General features: G+C 45.3%; 1 protein-coding gene across 7 annotated transcripts in view; it reads left to right on the forward strand.

Annotated features, from left to right (window-relative positions):
* The window catches only part of SNX9 (sorting nexin 9), a 114,641-nt gene that overhangs the window by 34,470 nt on the left and 63,983 nt on the right, over positions 1 to 16,188 (forward strand). The window contains exon 1 of one of the 7 annotated variants that reach the window (XM_053293995.1): positions 2,479 to 2,521. The exons of the other annotated variants lie outside the window; for them this stretch is intronic. The gene's annotated coding sequence lies outside the window, so the exon portion shown is untranslated. Of the gene's footprint in view, positions 1 to 2,478; positions 2,522 to 16,188 lie in introns of those variants that run through there. 7 annotated transcript variants of the gene reach the window in all.

The following is a 16,188-nucleotide window of genomic DNA, read 5'->3' on the forward strand; positions in this document are numbered from 1 at the left end:
CTCAGATGACTTCATCAAGCAGGCAGCAACCCTTGGGAGCAGGCAGTCCCTGAGGTATCCAGGGCCCAAACTATTAAGGGCTTTAAAGGTTAAAACCAGCACCTTGAATTGGACCCCGAAACAAACTGGTAGCCAGTGCAGCTCTTTCAAAATGGGTGTGATGTGATCCCAGTGGGTAGCTCCAGATAAAATCCTAGCTGCTGCATTTTGTACTAACTGCAGTTTCCAAATATTCTTCAAGGGCAGCCCCACGTAGAGCGTGTTACAGTAATCCAGCCTTGATGTAACTAAAGCTTGGGTAACTGTGGCCAGATCTGCCTTATTGTGTATATGATGAAGTAGGCCAGAATTTAAGGTGCCACAAGATAATTGATTTGCTGCAACAGACAAATACTGATACTTCTCTAGAATTATTTATCACTGTGGTTGCATTCTGATAGTCATGTTTCTTGTGAGGACACAGGTGCATATCATCACTGAATATGCCCACTTTATATTACAGACGATAAATATTATTCTTTATCAAGTAGAATAGGAATGGGCCCTCTGCCCCTTTGGTACAGTAAGGTCACTGATGTTCAGTAAGGACTGAACATCAGTGCAGACTAATTAAAACAATTGACATAACTTATGGCAAAGATAAAGAGTGTATAGGTAGTAAAAAAACAATCCTTTGATATTGCTACATGTCCAAAATGTGTGTCTTAGTGGTGAGTTTTCTGGTATCAAGCTGCTTCTCCCAGTTAACATGGCTGAATGTCTGTAGTTGGTGAGATGTTATGGAATTATATGGTTATATGGAAAAAAATTTCTGCTGAATATACTTTTGAGTCTGTCAGAAGACTTGTGGCATCTTGCAACGTAATTTTTGCTGAAGAGTTTACTTCCACTAAGTAGTGCTAGCAGCTGTTTCTGACAGTGGAATACCTTTTTGTCCCTTGAGCATGCAGGTTTCCTAATAGTAGTCAGATTAGTTTATATGCTAAAACTAATTCTGTGCTACAGTGTGCTTGTATATTCTTAATTCCTGTGTCTAGACAGCATATGTTAGCTATGTAAAAGGTAGGCAGAAATGCATTGTCCTTAGCGTGTTGTACTGATTGCAATACCCTTGCTGAAACCTACTTTGTTCATTTGTTTACAAGCATGCCTCGTTCTGAACAATAAGGTACCTTTCTAGAATGAAATGTGAAAAACTAGGGCAAACTCTCCAGATGTAGACTTGATTACCTTTTAAGCAGAACAGAAGAAGAAATTTGGAAACCATAGTGGATTGCAAGCCAAAGAAAAATAACTAGTCTATATTACTAGTAATTATTAGTAAGTTTTCAAAGCAAAAGTACTTGAATAAGGAAAGCAGTAGTCTGTCGGTCTATGCTATTAAATTCCTCCATAAAGCAATGTTGGCAGAATAAAAATTTCTCACTGTGGTTTTTCTCTCTCAAAATGGTGGTAACCCCAGTGCGCCTGCCATAGTGTGCTCGGTAAGACTGATACTATGAAGCCTTGAATAGTATTTTCATTGGTGCTTTAAATGTCACAGAAGGATTGCTGGTATGTCTTTCTCTAGTCAAAACTTGACTTGTTAGCAAACCTTTTCTGTCAGTATATTTACCAGCTCATTCTCTTTCAAGGGCACTGAAAGGACTTGTGAGAAGGACATCTTTGCAATTTTTTCTCATATATGACACTAGAATAATATGAAGATAACTATTGGAACAGAAAGCCCTGTTGATCATGTCTGAAACATTCTTTACTCAGACAAGACTGTTGTATGTTGAAGGCTTTGTCGTAGAGCACAAACAGCATTTCAAGGGGGGAAATAGATCATATTACAGTTTTAGTGTGCCCTTAAAGTGTGGAAATGTGCATGAGTAATATGGTCTTTTCACTAATGTGCAGAGAGTGCCACAATCTGAACATCTTTTGGGGCTGTACTTTTAGGACATCTATCAGACAGTAATGCTGTAGAACCAAACAATTGCCAGCTACCAGCAGCTGAAGCGGGGCAATTGGTGACCATCGGCTGGAACCGACAGAACTTCAAGAAGCTGGATCTAACAGTCACTGCAGTATTTCATGAAACTAGAGCTGTGGAAGGGGGTAACCAAAATGACCAGGTGAAGGAGCACGTTCTCATAAGGAAAGGTTACGGGGGGGGGGTGGCTGACACTGAGCAATAAAGCAGGGGCTGTGGGTGGGGGATAAGGAGAGCAACAAAGTCCTAGTGCACAGATGCTCTGTGCAGGTTCAGCTTGTGTGTGTGTGTGTGTGTGTGTGTGTGTATACCACCTGGTATATACATCTCTAGGTGGTGAATATATAAAAGGCTTTGTCCGTGGCAAACTCCTCCCACACAGTGCTTTACCAATTGGAGGTAACAGAGCAGGAGCACCTTGGTGATTGGGCAGTGGGAATTCCATATGCAGATAGGGAAGAGGAGCCTGTGATTGTTAAGGTCAGTTGGAATGTAGCTGTTACTGGTGGGAAGATTGTAGCGGAGAGAAGAATGAAAAAATAAGTAAATATGGATAGTGGGCAGGGGTCTGCAAAGAATGGGGTTGTGAGGGAGGAAAGAGCCCCTTCAGGAGAAGGAGGCTGCCACTGTGGGAATTAGATAAGGAAACAACATGAACAAGATCTGTTAACTCAAAGGAAGGGAGCTGAGTGAGTGAGGTAAGAAAGACAGAAGGAAAGAGCAAGCGGAGGAGAGAGAGGAAAAAGAAGGGAGGGGAAGAGAGAAAGAAGGAAGGGTGAGGGGCGAACCTGGGCTTGTCAGAGGCCTGAGGGGAATGAGGAAGGGCCTGGTTAATCATCGCTGCTGCTCAGAGTTACAGAGGCCATTGCCAGAGGGGGGCAGGCGAGGGACGGGCCCAAGCCTGTAATCGTCCTGAGTTGAACGAGCAGCCATGGCAGCGGCAGCAGTGAGGAAGGGCCCAATCAACTGCTGCTGCTACTCTTGCGGGAAGGTGCAGGAGCTGGGCTCAGGTGAGGGTGGGGAGGTCTCTGGGGTTAGGAGGCTGCGGCTTGGCCAGTTGGTACTGGCAACGCCGCAGCTGCGACCAAGAGGGGTGAGGGGGATGGAAGCAATGAGATGGAGGAGGAGGAGAAGGAAGCGTGCAGCTCAGGTGAGGGTAGAGAGAACTCTGAGGTGAGGGGGCTGAGGCAGGGGGTAAAGGGAGCAATCAAGTACAGGCGCGCAGATGCTCTGCATGGGTTAAGCTAGTTGAGGAGTATTGTCTTCATGTATTTTTTGAGGGCTTCCCAGCAGCATCTGGTTAGCCACAATGGGAAACAGAATGCTGGATTAAATATACCTTTGGCCTGATATAGAGCTGCTCTTATGTTCTTTCACTGTCTAGAACAAGCAGTACTGTGCATCTCTCTAGTGCACTAATTAGAACATTGACTGTATATTTTCTGAAACTTCAACAACTGGCTTAAGCAACTGGGATCTGCCCCCCCCCCCAAAAAATGCACTGCTCTCCCAGCCCCTAAAACAAGTGCTTCTGTTCAGCAATCCAGTCAGCCTGGAACAGGGCCACAGGGTTGGGGTGGAGGACTTGCATTTCCTTTTCCTTTTTCTGTTGTACTATATTATAGTAGATGGTCAGATCAGGGGCTCTCTGCCAGCCTTGAAAGCTGAGCATTTTATTGCTATGTAGTAGGAGTGGAGTGGGGCTGAAGATAAGATAAACAGATACTTTCCTTTCCTTCTGAAACATCCCTGTATAGTGCAGGGAGAGGAGTTTATTAACCTCATGGAAGGCATTCCCTCAATCCTAATTCTGAAACACTTTCTATAAACTGTTAGAAGGCTTGAAGGGTCTGCTATCCATTGTCTTACTTTTTCAGTTGACCCATTACTATCTCAACTGCTCTGAACCATGGACTCAACTGATAGATGCACACAGCTTTGCCCTTTTGCTGTGAGGCAGGAAAAATGGAATCTAAAGGAAGCAGAAGTGACAGCTATCCATAGAAGGCAAAGGGGAAATCCAGGTTTTAGGATAGCAGTTACTGGTTAGCAGCAGGATGTTGCAAAAGATAGCAGCAGACATGAGTTCCTCCTCTGACAGAGAGATGCGGTACTCTAATACAAGTTTGAAAAGTTTGTGCGTGTGTGCGTGCCTGTGTGCAAAATAAAGAGAAAAACGATTGGTAGATAAGGATTTTGTATCTGCCCATATTTTTATGGGGGGGCTACTAATTCACTGCCCTGATGACACATGCCCACTTTATTTTACTATAGACTTTTAATCTATAGTATAAAGTTGGCTTCTACTTTAAGGTGCTCTTGGTGGAAAGAGTTCCCTTGGTTCAGTAGGCTCTAACAAGAATCTGAATCAATATAGCACAACTAAAAAGTGTGACACAGACTATGGGAAAGCCCTTTTGTGCATGAAAAAACCTAGGAGTATCGTGTGGTTCAGTATGCTTCAAAAAGTGGTGGTTGTGCAAACATATTCTATGAAATGGGAATATGGGATTAATGCTTTGTGTTGTGGGCCCTGGGATTCTTGTTATTTGCTTGTGTGAGTTAATTGGCTCTCTAGGGAAAGAAGAGTCCCTGACTTTTGCTCCCTACCTCCTGTTCCTGATCTGTAGCACACTGTGAGTTGAGAACAGTGCATTTTGTTCATTCCTGCTCTCCTCTTGTGACATCCCCACACATCTCTCTCTAGTAGCTGATGTGTATATTGCCTATTTTCTCTGTCCTAATTTTATATCTAAATACAGGCATACATCTTGTGAGTGCAACTCCTAAATTTGCTATTTTTTTAAAAACTGTCCCATGCCTTGCATCTCTAAAAGCAGCCTCCTATCCAAAGATTCATTGGTGAAACTGTTTTGCTCTATTCCCATTACTTCATTGCCATGACCAGAAATACATTGTCTGTGAATATCGGGCTGTTTTAAAAAGTACAGGAAAAGGATTTTTTTTTAAAAAAAAGAAGAAGCCTGCAACTCTAGCACAGCAACACAGAAATCACTTATTTTATTTTAAAGTGTTTATTATCAACCCATCAACTGATTGTTCCCAAGGTGGTTTATAACATAACAAAACAAAACAATCAATAAGCGAAGCAGCAAATAAAGTTGCAGTGCTAAAATCCAGACCAAGTACATTTAAAAACTCAATGGCTGATATGTCTCAAAGAACTATGGACTTGGAAGAAGCACTGCAGGACCACAAAGAGGCTGTTGTAAATCCATGCTGCACCCTTGTTGCACAGCCCAGCAGAGGAGGAATGATATTTTTTTGCCACTAGCCTCTTCCTCAGATGGACTCTTCACTTCCAAGAAGCGAAGCCTCAGACATATTCCTGGAAGTGAAAAGTCGTTCTGGAGAGAAGGTCGAGCAGTGAAAATTGGGGATCCCCCTCTCTCCAGTCACCTCAGGTAGTAGGGCAGTTGAAGGAGGACCTCCAATGACTTTTGGCATGCAGGCAGGTTCATGTTGAAGCAGCCATTCCTTCAAGTACCTGGGCCGCAACTATGGAGGACTTTACAATTTTAAAACCCTCCAATTGTGCTTTGAAGCAGATTGGGAGCTATTGAAGTTTCTTAAATACTAATGAGCTGTGCTCCCAGCAGTCAATCCTAGTTACTGCAAAATACAGCTGCTAGATTACTACTGCAGTTTCTGAGCAGCTGCTCTTCAGAGGCATATTGCTTATTACAGTAGTCTTCGTGTTCAAGTTTATTACAGTTCATGACCAAATCAGAACTACATAAAACCATAATAAACACATACATAAAACCAAAATAACACATTTACCTTTCAGACAAATAAATAAACTCCGGATAAACTCCCACATGCTTTGATATTCAATATTTACATTCCATTCATTCATTCATTCATCACATTTTTATACTGCCCAAAATGCGAGTTCTCTGGGTGGTTTACAAGACAATAAAAACCAATAAAAATATTAGCACATTAAAATTTAAAATGTTAAAACTATTAAAACATAATTAAAACAATGTCTAATTAAAAGCCTGGGTGAACAAATGCGTCTTGACTGCCTTTTTAAAAGTTGTAAGAGATGGGGAGGCTCTTATTTCAGCAGGAAGTGTGTTCCAAAGCCTCGGGCAGCAATGGAGAAGGCCCGTACCCGAGTAGCCACCAGACGAGCCGGTGGCAACTGCAGACAAACCTCTCCAGATGATCTCAATGGTCTGTGTGGTTCATAGCAAAGAAGGCGTTCTCTTAAATATCCAGGGCCCAAGCTGTTTAGGGCTTTATAGGTTCTAACCAAAACATTGTACTTTGCCTGGAAACTTATCAGCAGCCAGTGTGGATCTTTTAAGATGGGAGTGATATGGTCTCTCCGAGATGACCCAGAGACCAATCTGGCCGCCTCATTCTGGACTAACTGCAGTTTCCGAACTATGTACAAAGGCAGCGCCACATAGAGCGCATTGCAGTAGTCAAGTCTGGAGGTGACCAGCAGATGTACTACGGTTCTGAGGTCATTTATCTCAAGAAATGGACGCAGCTGTCGTATCAGCCGAAGCTGATAAAAGGCACTTCTGGCTACTGCCTCAACCTGGGACATTCAGTTTTTGAAGAACAGTCCCCGAGGGATACCATCTGGAATCTGCCCGAGAGATAAGAGTGGAACCACTGCAAAGCAGTGCCTCCCACCCCCAACTAACTTAGATGCTCCAGAAGGATACTATGGTCAATAGTATCAAAATCCGCCAAGAGGTCCAACAGAGTCATACTTCCTCTGTCAATTGCCAATTGTAGATCATCCATCAGGCCAACCAAGGCAGTCTCCACCCCATAGCCTACCTGAAAGCCGGTCTGAAACAGGTCTAGATAATCAGTTTCATCCAAGACTGCCTGGAGTTGGGAGGCCACCACCCTCCCAGTTACCTTGCCCAGCCATGGAAGGTTTGAGACAGGCCTATCGTTGCTCAACTCTGAGGAATCCAAGGCAGGCTTCTTCAGAAGTGGTCGAATAACTGCCTACTTAAGGCAAAGAGGCATCCTGCCCTGCCTCAGAGAAGCATTTATGATCTCTACTAGGCCTTCTACAACAACATCCGTGCCAGATAGTATTAGCTATGTCAGGCAAGGGTCAAGAGAAGAGGTGGTAGGCCGCATTGCTCCAAGCAGCTTGTCCACATCCTCACAAGTCACAGACTGAAACTGATCCAGCCTAACCACATAAGAGTAATCACTGGACACCTCCGATTCAGACACTGAAGTAATTGTGGGGTCTAAATCTAGGTCGGCCTGAATACGAGAGATTTTATCCACACAAAAATCATTAAACACGTCACAGCGGGTAATAGATGGTTCCAAATTCTGATTCAAGGGAGGAGGGGCACTCACTAGCCCTCTCACAACCCTGAAAAACTCCGCCAGACGTGAGCTTGCAGATGTAATACGGCCCGAAAAGAATAGCTTCTTTGCCACCTGTATAGCTAAAGCATAGATCTTCAAATGTGCTTTATATTGTAATCTGTTAGATTTGAGTCGAGTCTTTCTCCACTTGTGCTGCAGTCGTCTGCCTTGCTGCTTCAGCCCTCATAGTTCTTCCATATACCAAGGGGCCAGTTTTGAAGCGGGTCAGAGAGGACGCTTAGGTGCAATCATGTCTACTGCCCTGGTGAGCTTGCTGTTCCAGTTCTCTACCAGGGCATCAGCAGGATCACCAGCAGAGCCAACACTAAATCCCTCCAAGTCTTCTTGGAACCCTATTGGATCCAATAACCTTCTTGGGCAGACCATTCTAATGGGCCCCTCGCCCCTGCGAAGGTGGGGTGTGAATGTGAGTTCAACCTTAACCAGATGGTGGTCTGTCCATGACAATGGGGAAATCACAGGAGTCCCCACCCATGGAACACCCCCCTGATCAGAATGAAAGACCAGATCAAGCGTGTGACCTGCAATGTGCATTGTCCCGAGACCCTTTGGGATAGGCCCATAGTTGTCATGGCTGCTATGAACTCCTGAGCTGCCCCAGACAAATCGGCCCCAAAGTGGACATTAAAGTCCCCCAGCACCACAAGCCTGGAAGACTCCAACACCAAACGTGAGACCAAGTCCTTCAGCTCAGTTAGGGACTCCATTGGGCAGTGAGGCAATCGGTACACCACGAGAAGTCTGAGGAATCTATCCCTGGTCCCCAAACTCAATTACACACATTCAATATGGTCAGACATTTCCACAGGGATTCTGGTCAGGGAGAGCTTATTCTTATAGACCACAGCCACTCCACCTCCCCACCCACATCCCTGCACCTGCTCCTCAATTTAGCACCCTTTACAATCTCTTAGCAGACGTTATTGATTGATTGTTTCTCTATGTAAACTGCTTTGGAAACTTTTGTTGAAAAGCGGTATATACATTGTTGTTTATATTATGAAACCTACCTTGCAATAATACAGAAGGGAGAACACACTAAATCGTGATATAGAAAAAGATCTTCGATATTTAGCAATTGCGAAGGGGAAAAAATAATTAGGTGGTTTGTTTCTATGTCTCTCCATCCAAGTCTTAATGTCATTCAGAACTAAATTTAAATCATTCTGAAATTCAGCATCTAAAATACTCTGTTTAATCACCTCTCTGGCCTGATTGTATCCAAGTGATATCAACAACTCGACAGACCATAATTCAAAAGCTTTCTTGACAAGACCTGCTTTAAGTAATCTAACATGGAGACTACTAGGGCACAGAGATGTTGGTATCAGTGTTCCCTCTAAGGCACATGCACGTGTGCACGCTCACAAGTTTTTAAATGTCCACGCATTTTATTTTGGATCTTGCTCAGTTCCCACTCTGAATACATGTGCGCACACACTGCCTTGATACTACCATCCAGAACAAAATTCATTCCATACACAGATGAAAAAAATTAGAACATTGGCGGGTATTCTGGAAATTCTTGAATTGAAATTTTTTCTCATGCAAACTTCCCCTCATTTGCACTAAGGAAGAAGGGAACAGCTAAGGAAGAAGGGAACAACTTGGGTGGGGCACTGACTGTGCTGTCTTTTGCCTCTGCCCCACCTCTCCTCCAGGTGTTTTGGATCTCCTTTGGGCTGCTGCTGCTGGGGCTCTGCTGTTATATAGGGCAGGCTGGCCCAAGGGTGCGAGCCTCTTGGCATGAGCCGAAAGGCTCTCATCCTTGTGGCTCTCAGCTGTGGGGCGAGCTGCTGGCTGCCCGGAAGACCTTCCTTTCTGTTACCAAGAAGTCGGCAAGAGTTGAGTCTGGATTTGGTTTTTTATTAAGCCAAGGAGCTGTGGTGGTTAGTCTAGGGAGATGTGTCTGGGAGAGCGGAAAAATGGAGATGGAGTGGGGGCAGAAATATCACGGGTAGTGGGCAGAGGGAGGTATGGCGGTGGGAGTTGGGCTGGCCGTTACAGGGGGAAATGGTCCAGGCAATTGAGGCCTGTTCCTTTTTCCAGCTCTTCTCCCAACCCTCTGACCCCAGGGAGCTCTGAGAACACTCCCCCGAGGATTAGGGTGCTGCTGCTGAATGCCAGGTCAGTTAATGCAAAAACCTCTCTCATCCACGATCTGATTGTGGATGAGCATGCTGACCTGGTATGTGTGACGGAGACCTGGTTGGATGAGCTGGGCGGGGTTGGTCTCTCTCAGCTCTGTCCTCCAGGTTTCCAGATCGCGCAACAGCCCTGCCTCGAGGATCGGGGAGGGGGCGTTGCAGTCATCTATTGAGAGATCCTCCCCGTTTCCAAATGCCCGGTCAGGCAATATCAGAATTTTGAGTGCTTGTCCTTGAGGGTGGGCCTCCGAGATAGGCTGGGGATTCTGCTGGTGTACCGACCACCCCGCTGCACTTCAGTCTCCCTACCTGAGCTGGCGGGGGTGGTCTCGGAGGTGGCCTTGGGTTCCCCCAGGCTTATTGTCTTGGGGGATTTCAATGTTCACGCTGAGGGCCTCCTAGTGGGTACAGCTCAGGATTTCATGGCCTCCATGGCAACCATGGGCCTGTCTCAGTTGGTATCGGGCCCTACCCACGTGACAGGACATACTCTGGATCTGGTTTTTGCCGACCGGGAAATAAATGATCTGGAGGTGGGGGAATTTGAGACAACTCCCTTGTCATGGACAGATCATCATCTGGTGGGGTTTAGTTTGACTGCTCCGTCTGCCCTCTGCAGGGGTGGTGGGCCAATTAGGATGATCCGCCCCAGGAGGCTTATGGATCCGCTTGGATTCCAGACGGCACTCGGGGAGTTTCCAGTGTCCAGAGCTGGTGACCCTGTTGAGGCCCTGGTCGATCTCTGGAATGGAGAGACAGCCTGTTGACACGGTTGCTCTTAAACGCCCTCTCCGGCTTGATGGAGCCCGATCTGCTCCTTGGTTTTCCTCAGAGCTTAGGGCGATGAAACAACTCGGCCGACGGCTGGAACTACTCTGGAGGAAGAGTTGTGACGAATCCGACCGAACATGGGCTAGAGCCCATTTTAGGGACTATGTCGTGGGGGTGGCGAAGAAACGTTTTTTCTCCGCCTCCATTGCATCTGCTCAGTGCAGACAAACAGAGTTGTTTCGTGTGGTAAAAACATTGTTCCACACATCCCCCCAGGTAATGGGGGAGGAATCATCCACAGCTCGCTGTGATCAGTTTGCTTGTCACTTTGCAGATAAAGTCGCTCGCATCCGTGTCGATTTGGACTCCAGAGCTTTGGCAGTTCTGGCAGACATGCCTTAGGTCCCATATGGGCCCATTGTGTTGGATTCTTTTCAGTTGGTGCGGCCTGAGGATGTGGACAAGATCCTGGGCAGTGTGCGGGCAACATCGTGTGCTCTTGACCCTTGCCCTTCATGGCTTAATAAAAGCTGCCAGGGAGGGTACAGGTAGATGGTTGGAGGTGACTATTAATGCCTCATTAAGGGAAGGCAGGATGCCACCATGCCTCAAGGAGGCGGTGGTAAGCCCACTACTAAAAAAGCCCTCCCTTGATCCCTTCAACCTGGACAACTATAGACCGGTCTCTAACCTGCTCTTCTTTGGCAAGGTGATAGAGCGTGTGGTGGCGTCCCAGCTGCAGAGGGTCTTGGATGATATGGATTACTTGGACCCTTTTCAATCTGGCTTCCGCCTCAGGTGTGGGACTGAGACTGCCTTGGTTGCTCTAGTGGATGACCTACACTGGGAACTAGACAGGGGGAGTGCGTCCCTGTTGGTTCTGCTGGACCTCTCGGTGGCTTTCGATACCATCGACCATGGTATCCTTCTGGGCCGCCTCTCTAGTATGGGAATTGGAGGTACTGCGTTGCAGTGGTTCCGCTCATTTCTGGGGGGGAGGGTCCAGAGGGTGGTGCTGGGGGACTACTGCTTGGCTTCGTGACCTCTGGCCTGTGGGGTCCTGCAGGGTTTGGTCTTGTCCCCCATGCTGTTTAACATCTACATGAAACCGCTGGGAGAGGTCATCCGGGGACTTGGACTGAGTTGTCAGCAAAATATGGATGACACTCAGCTCTATCTCTCCTTGTCATCTAGGGAGGCGGTAGGTGTCCTGAATCAGGGGCTGGAGGCCATTATGGGTTGGATGTGGGCTAATAAACTGAAAATGAATCTGGACAAGACGGAGGTACTGTTGGTCAGTAGGAGAGCCAATTGGGATGAGGAGATTTTACCAGTTCTGAATGGGGTTGCACTCCCCTTGAAGGAGCAAGTACGCAGCTTGGGGATACTACTGAACCCGGCTCTGCTTTTGGAAGCTCAGGTGGAGGCGGTGGCCAGGGGTGCCTTTGCATGGCTTCGGCTAGTGCGCCAGCTGCGTCCCTTTCTCGAGAGGGCAGATCTGGTCACAGTTACCCATGCCTTAGTCATGTCATGGCTGGATTACAGTAACACGCTCTACATGGGGCTGCCCTTGAAGAACATCCGGAAACTGCAGCTAGTGCAAAACGCGGCAGCTAGGGTTTTTTGCAGAGCTGCCCGGTGGGAACACATCACACCCATCCTGAAAGAGCTGCACTGGCTGCCAGTTCGTTTCCTGGTCCAATTCAAGGTGCTGGTTTTGACCTTTAAAGCCCTTAACGGTTTGGGCCCGGGGTATCTGAGGGACCGCCTGCTCCCAAGGGTTGCTGCCAGCTTGACAAGGTCATCTGAGGGGGCTCTGCTCCGTGTGCCTACAATGAAGGAGGCTCGTCTGTCATGCACTCGGGACAGGGCCTTCTCTGTTGTTGCCCCCAGACTTTGGAATGCTCTCCCAGTGGCCATTCGCTCGTCAGACTCCATCACAGTTTTTAGAAAGCTTCTTAAATCTTGGCTTTTTACCCAGACTTTTACATGACCATTTCTATGCTGCTTTTATGTGGTTTTATTCTTGTCTATGTGTTTTTATGCTTGTATTTTATAGTTTTTAAATTAGATGTGTTTTATATTTTTAGCTAAATATTTTAATTGTCATTTTTATTGTATGTTTTTAACTTTTGTAAACTGCCTTGAAATTGTTTTTAATGAAAGGCGGTATAGAAATTCAACAATAAATTCAACAATAAATAATGTTTCTCAAATTACTATACAAATTTTCTCAATGCCCTAAATATGTTTGGCATGTTTGATCTGTTGGTTTTTTATTTCTTTAAAACATGTATAGCCCACCCCTCCAGTACACTATGACTTGGGGCAGCTTACCTTAATAAAATAGATACAGTATAAAAGAAAAATTAAATATGGTTTTAGTTAACTTTAAGTTATAAATTTTAAAAGTATAAAATTAAAACTTATAAATAATATTTAAAAGCCTCTCTAAAAAGATATCTTCAATTGTTTATTTAAAACACTGAGGGTGGAAGCATGGTAAACACTGTTTCCTCTAAGGTGCCTGTGTACAAAACACCAGCCCCCTCCCCGCACAGCTGTTTCTGGGAGGCGCACAGTCTTGCCCCACTGCTGCTCCCTCCACCGCTGCCCAATTCCCTGCCAAGGTTCCAGTTTCCCCCTCTCTGAGCCAGGCTGCTGCCGCCGTGGCCACTTCCTCCTCTTCCCTTCCCCCAGCTGGGTCTCCTCCTCCTCCCTCTCCCCGGCCAGGTCTCCTCCTCCACCAACTCCGGCAGCTGCAGATCCCATCCAAAGTCTTGTTAGAGTCCAAAGTCCCCTCTCACGAGACTTTTGTCAAGATCTGCAGACAGAGCCGGAAGAGGGTGGAGGTGCATGGAGAGGAGGTGGAGGTGATGGCGATTCCCGGTAGCCCAGAGCCGCCTCAGCACCACGCTGCCGCCGCAACAGGCAAGATGTACTAAATAATAAATAAGATGTTGGGGGAAGGGGAGGTTAGGGGGGACTGCCCATAATAAATTTCTGTTGGATGAGAGAATTAAACACTGTGAAGGAGACCTTGTTGTTCGTGCTAGTGTGTTGTTCGCCATCAACAAGAATAAATTATTTTCCTGTCTAATGCCAAAACTGAAAGAATGTGTGAAGTTCAATGAACTTACATAATGAGACACCTTCACAAACAGAGGAATTAACTGCAGCTGTTAGGATGGGGCTTTATTAGTTAAATTGAATATTGGAAGTTTATTGCTGGAATTAAGTTTGTATATTGATGATTTAAAAGGGAGTTGGATTATATGTAGTAGGATAAAAGAAGTTGATGCTAGAAAATAACAGAGCACATTTACCTACTTTTGAAGGTTTGCCTTGGTAGAATACATGGTCTCGCATCAAGTTAATACACCTTTTGTGAGTGGAATATATATGCAAAGGGAGCAAAATCTCAGTAAGGTCCTACATTATTTTCAGCTGCAGGGCATAACATTATAATATTTATATCGTTCAAAAAAAATCTTTTGATACTTGTGCTTTGCTTTTTTTATTTTGACTCGCTTGCTTTTTTAAATAGGGATGTGCACGAACCTGTTCAGAGGCCCTTTTATGAGCCTCTGAACAGGTTCGAACACCAGGCGGTTCAGAGGCTGGTTGGGACAACTTTAAGGGTGGGGGAGAGTGTACTTACCCCTCCCTCCTGCTTTCTCCCCGCCGGTGCTATGTGTGTAAAGGCTCCATAAAGGCGACAGCATACCTCCCTGTCTCCCCATTCCCCCTTTGACCAGAAGTGTTGGGTGTGTGAGTGAGCGCCCATGTGCCTGGCACTTCCAGCCAAAGAGGGAACGGGGAGGCAGGGAGCTATGCTGCCGCCCTGACTGAGCCTCTACATACGGAGCACCAGCGGGGGGAAACGGAGGGAGGGGTAAGTGCACCCTCGCCCACCCTTAAAGTTGTCCCTCCGCCTTCAAACCGCCAGTTCCGTGCACATCCCTAGTTTTAAACATTGCTATGATTTTGAGACATTTCAGACGTGATTGTAGTTAAAAGTAGGCAGCTTTGTTAATGTTAGCTTCACTTTGGAATTAAATTACTCTAAAGTGTAAATCATGGACATGATTGCAATCAGGGTGGATTTGATTTAAATCACTAGCAGGGTGGATAAAAATAAAAAAAATCCGATTTAAATCAAAAAAATCGGAATTTTTTTATTTAAATCAGATTTTTTTGATTTTTATCCACCCTGCTAGTGATTTAAATCGTGATTTAAATTGTGATTTAAATCAGTTTGATTTAAATCAAATCCACCCTGATTGCAGTGTAGTTTGCCAGGTTCTTTCCGCTTTCCTGCTTCTGTTTGTCTTTTTATGGTGGTTATTTTTTATTTTTATTTTGGTGTTTCATGGTTTTTACTGATCTTAAGGTTTTAAATGTGCTTTTTATGGAGTTTTGTTGTGTGTTAACTTTTGTAAACTGCCTTGGGATGTTTTATGAAATGCAGTAAAAAAATTCAACAACGAATAATAAATAAAGTTTGTTAAAATTAATTCTTCCTGGGGTGTGTGTGCGAGTGTTAGCACTCCTAGGTGGAGCCTGCTGTGCTTTTTGAAGCTTGAGCGGCCAGCAGCATCCCCAGAGCCTGTCAGCAGTGACTGTTCAGTTCACTCATTTTATTTTTAAATGGGGTTTACTAGGAAATGGCCATCTTCTGAATACTAAGCTGGCAATGCACTAAAATACCCCAACGTCTTGAAAGTGGCTTCGCAAATTGCTAAAGTGAATATTAAGCATTTCTCCCTTCCCCACCAAAAAATCTATTTTTATGCACTTCATCACAGGAAATTAATTTTAAAAGCTCTTTAAATGCTGGTTTGTCTTCAAAGTCTAATAAATTGTGGTAACTCGGTATGTTCTTCTGTAAATACAAAAAATAAAAATAAAATTCAATCCTGCATGCTTGCACAGAGAAGGTTCCAAGTTCTCCTCCCTGGCATCTTTAGATAGGACTGAGAGAGACCTCTGCCTGCTACAACCTTGGAAAAGCCACTGTCAGTCTGTGCAGACAATACTGAGCTAGATGGACCAATGGTTTGACTTGTTATATGGTAGCTTCCTAGGTTCCTATGTTTAGCTATTTTTAAATTTCTGATGTTATTACCTGCCTTGAAGGTTCGAATCAGCTCCAAAAGATGGAACACAACTGTACAAATTAATCAATCTACAGTTAAGGCCCTTTGGCAAGCAGTTATAAGAACATAAGAACAGCACTGCTGGATCAGGCCCAAGGCCCATCTAGTCCAGCATCCTGTTTCGTACAGTGGCCCACCAGATGCCACTGGAAGCCAAAGGCAGGAGTTGAGGGCATGCCCTCTCTCCTGCTGTTACTCCCCTGCAACTGGTACTCAGAGGCATCCTGCCTTTGAGGCTGGAGGTGGCCTATAGTCCTCCAACTAGTAGCTGTTGAGTTAGTTTGGCTAATCTGTTAGCTCCAATCTCCAGGATATTTGGAAGGAAATGGGGAGCCTACTGTGTGGCTATCAAATTATAGGGGCAACTAACACTTAGGCAATCATCATTTTAGAGGATAAGAGTAAGAAAACAGGGATGAACTTGAATTAGAGTGGATTCATGGTGTTTCATTGAAAATCTTATTTGCTATCATAGAATCCACACTCAGAATACCTCAGAAACAACAGAACCCTGTACCCCATGGGTTAGAAACCCATGGGGGTGGTTGGCACCCTATGTGCACTAAACCACCACTCACTCTGGGCTACCCTAGCACCCCCCAAGTGCACTTATGGGGCTGCTGAAAGCTCCATTATTATACCTTATGAGGAAAAACCTTAAAGACGCGTAAACTTTAACAATTCCCCAAAAATCAGCCCTCTGTGCAAATCCTTTGAAAAAATTCAGGTA

The sequence above is a fragment of the Hemicordylus capensis genome, chromosome 1 (assembly GCF_027244095.1).
Source record: "Hemicordylus capensis ecotype Gifberg chromosome 1, rHemCap1.1.pri, whole genome shotgun sequence".
Classification (NCBI taxonomy): domain Eukaryota; kingdom Metazoa; phylum Chordata; class Lepidosauria; order Squamata; family Cordylidae; genus Hemicordylus; species Hemicordylus capensis.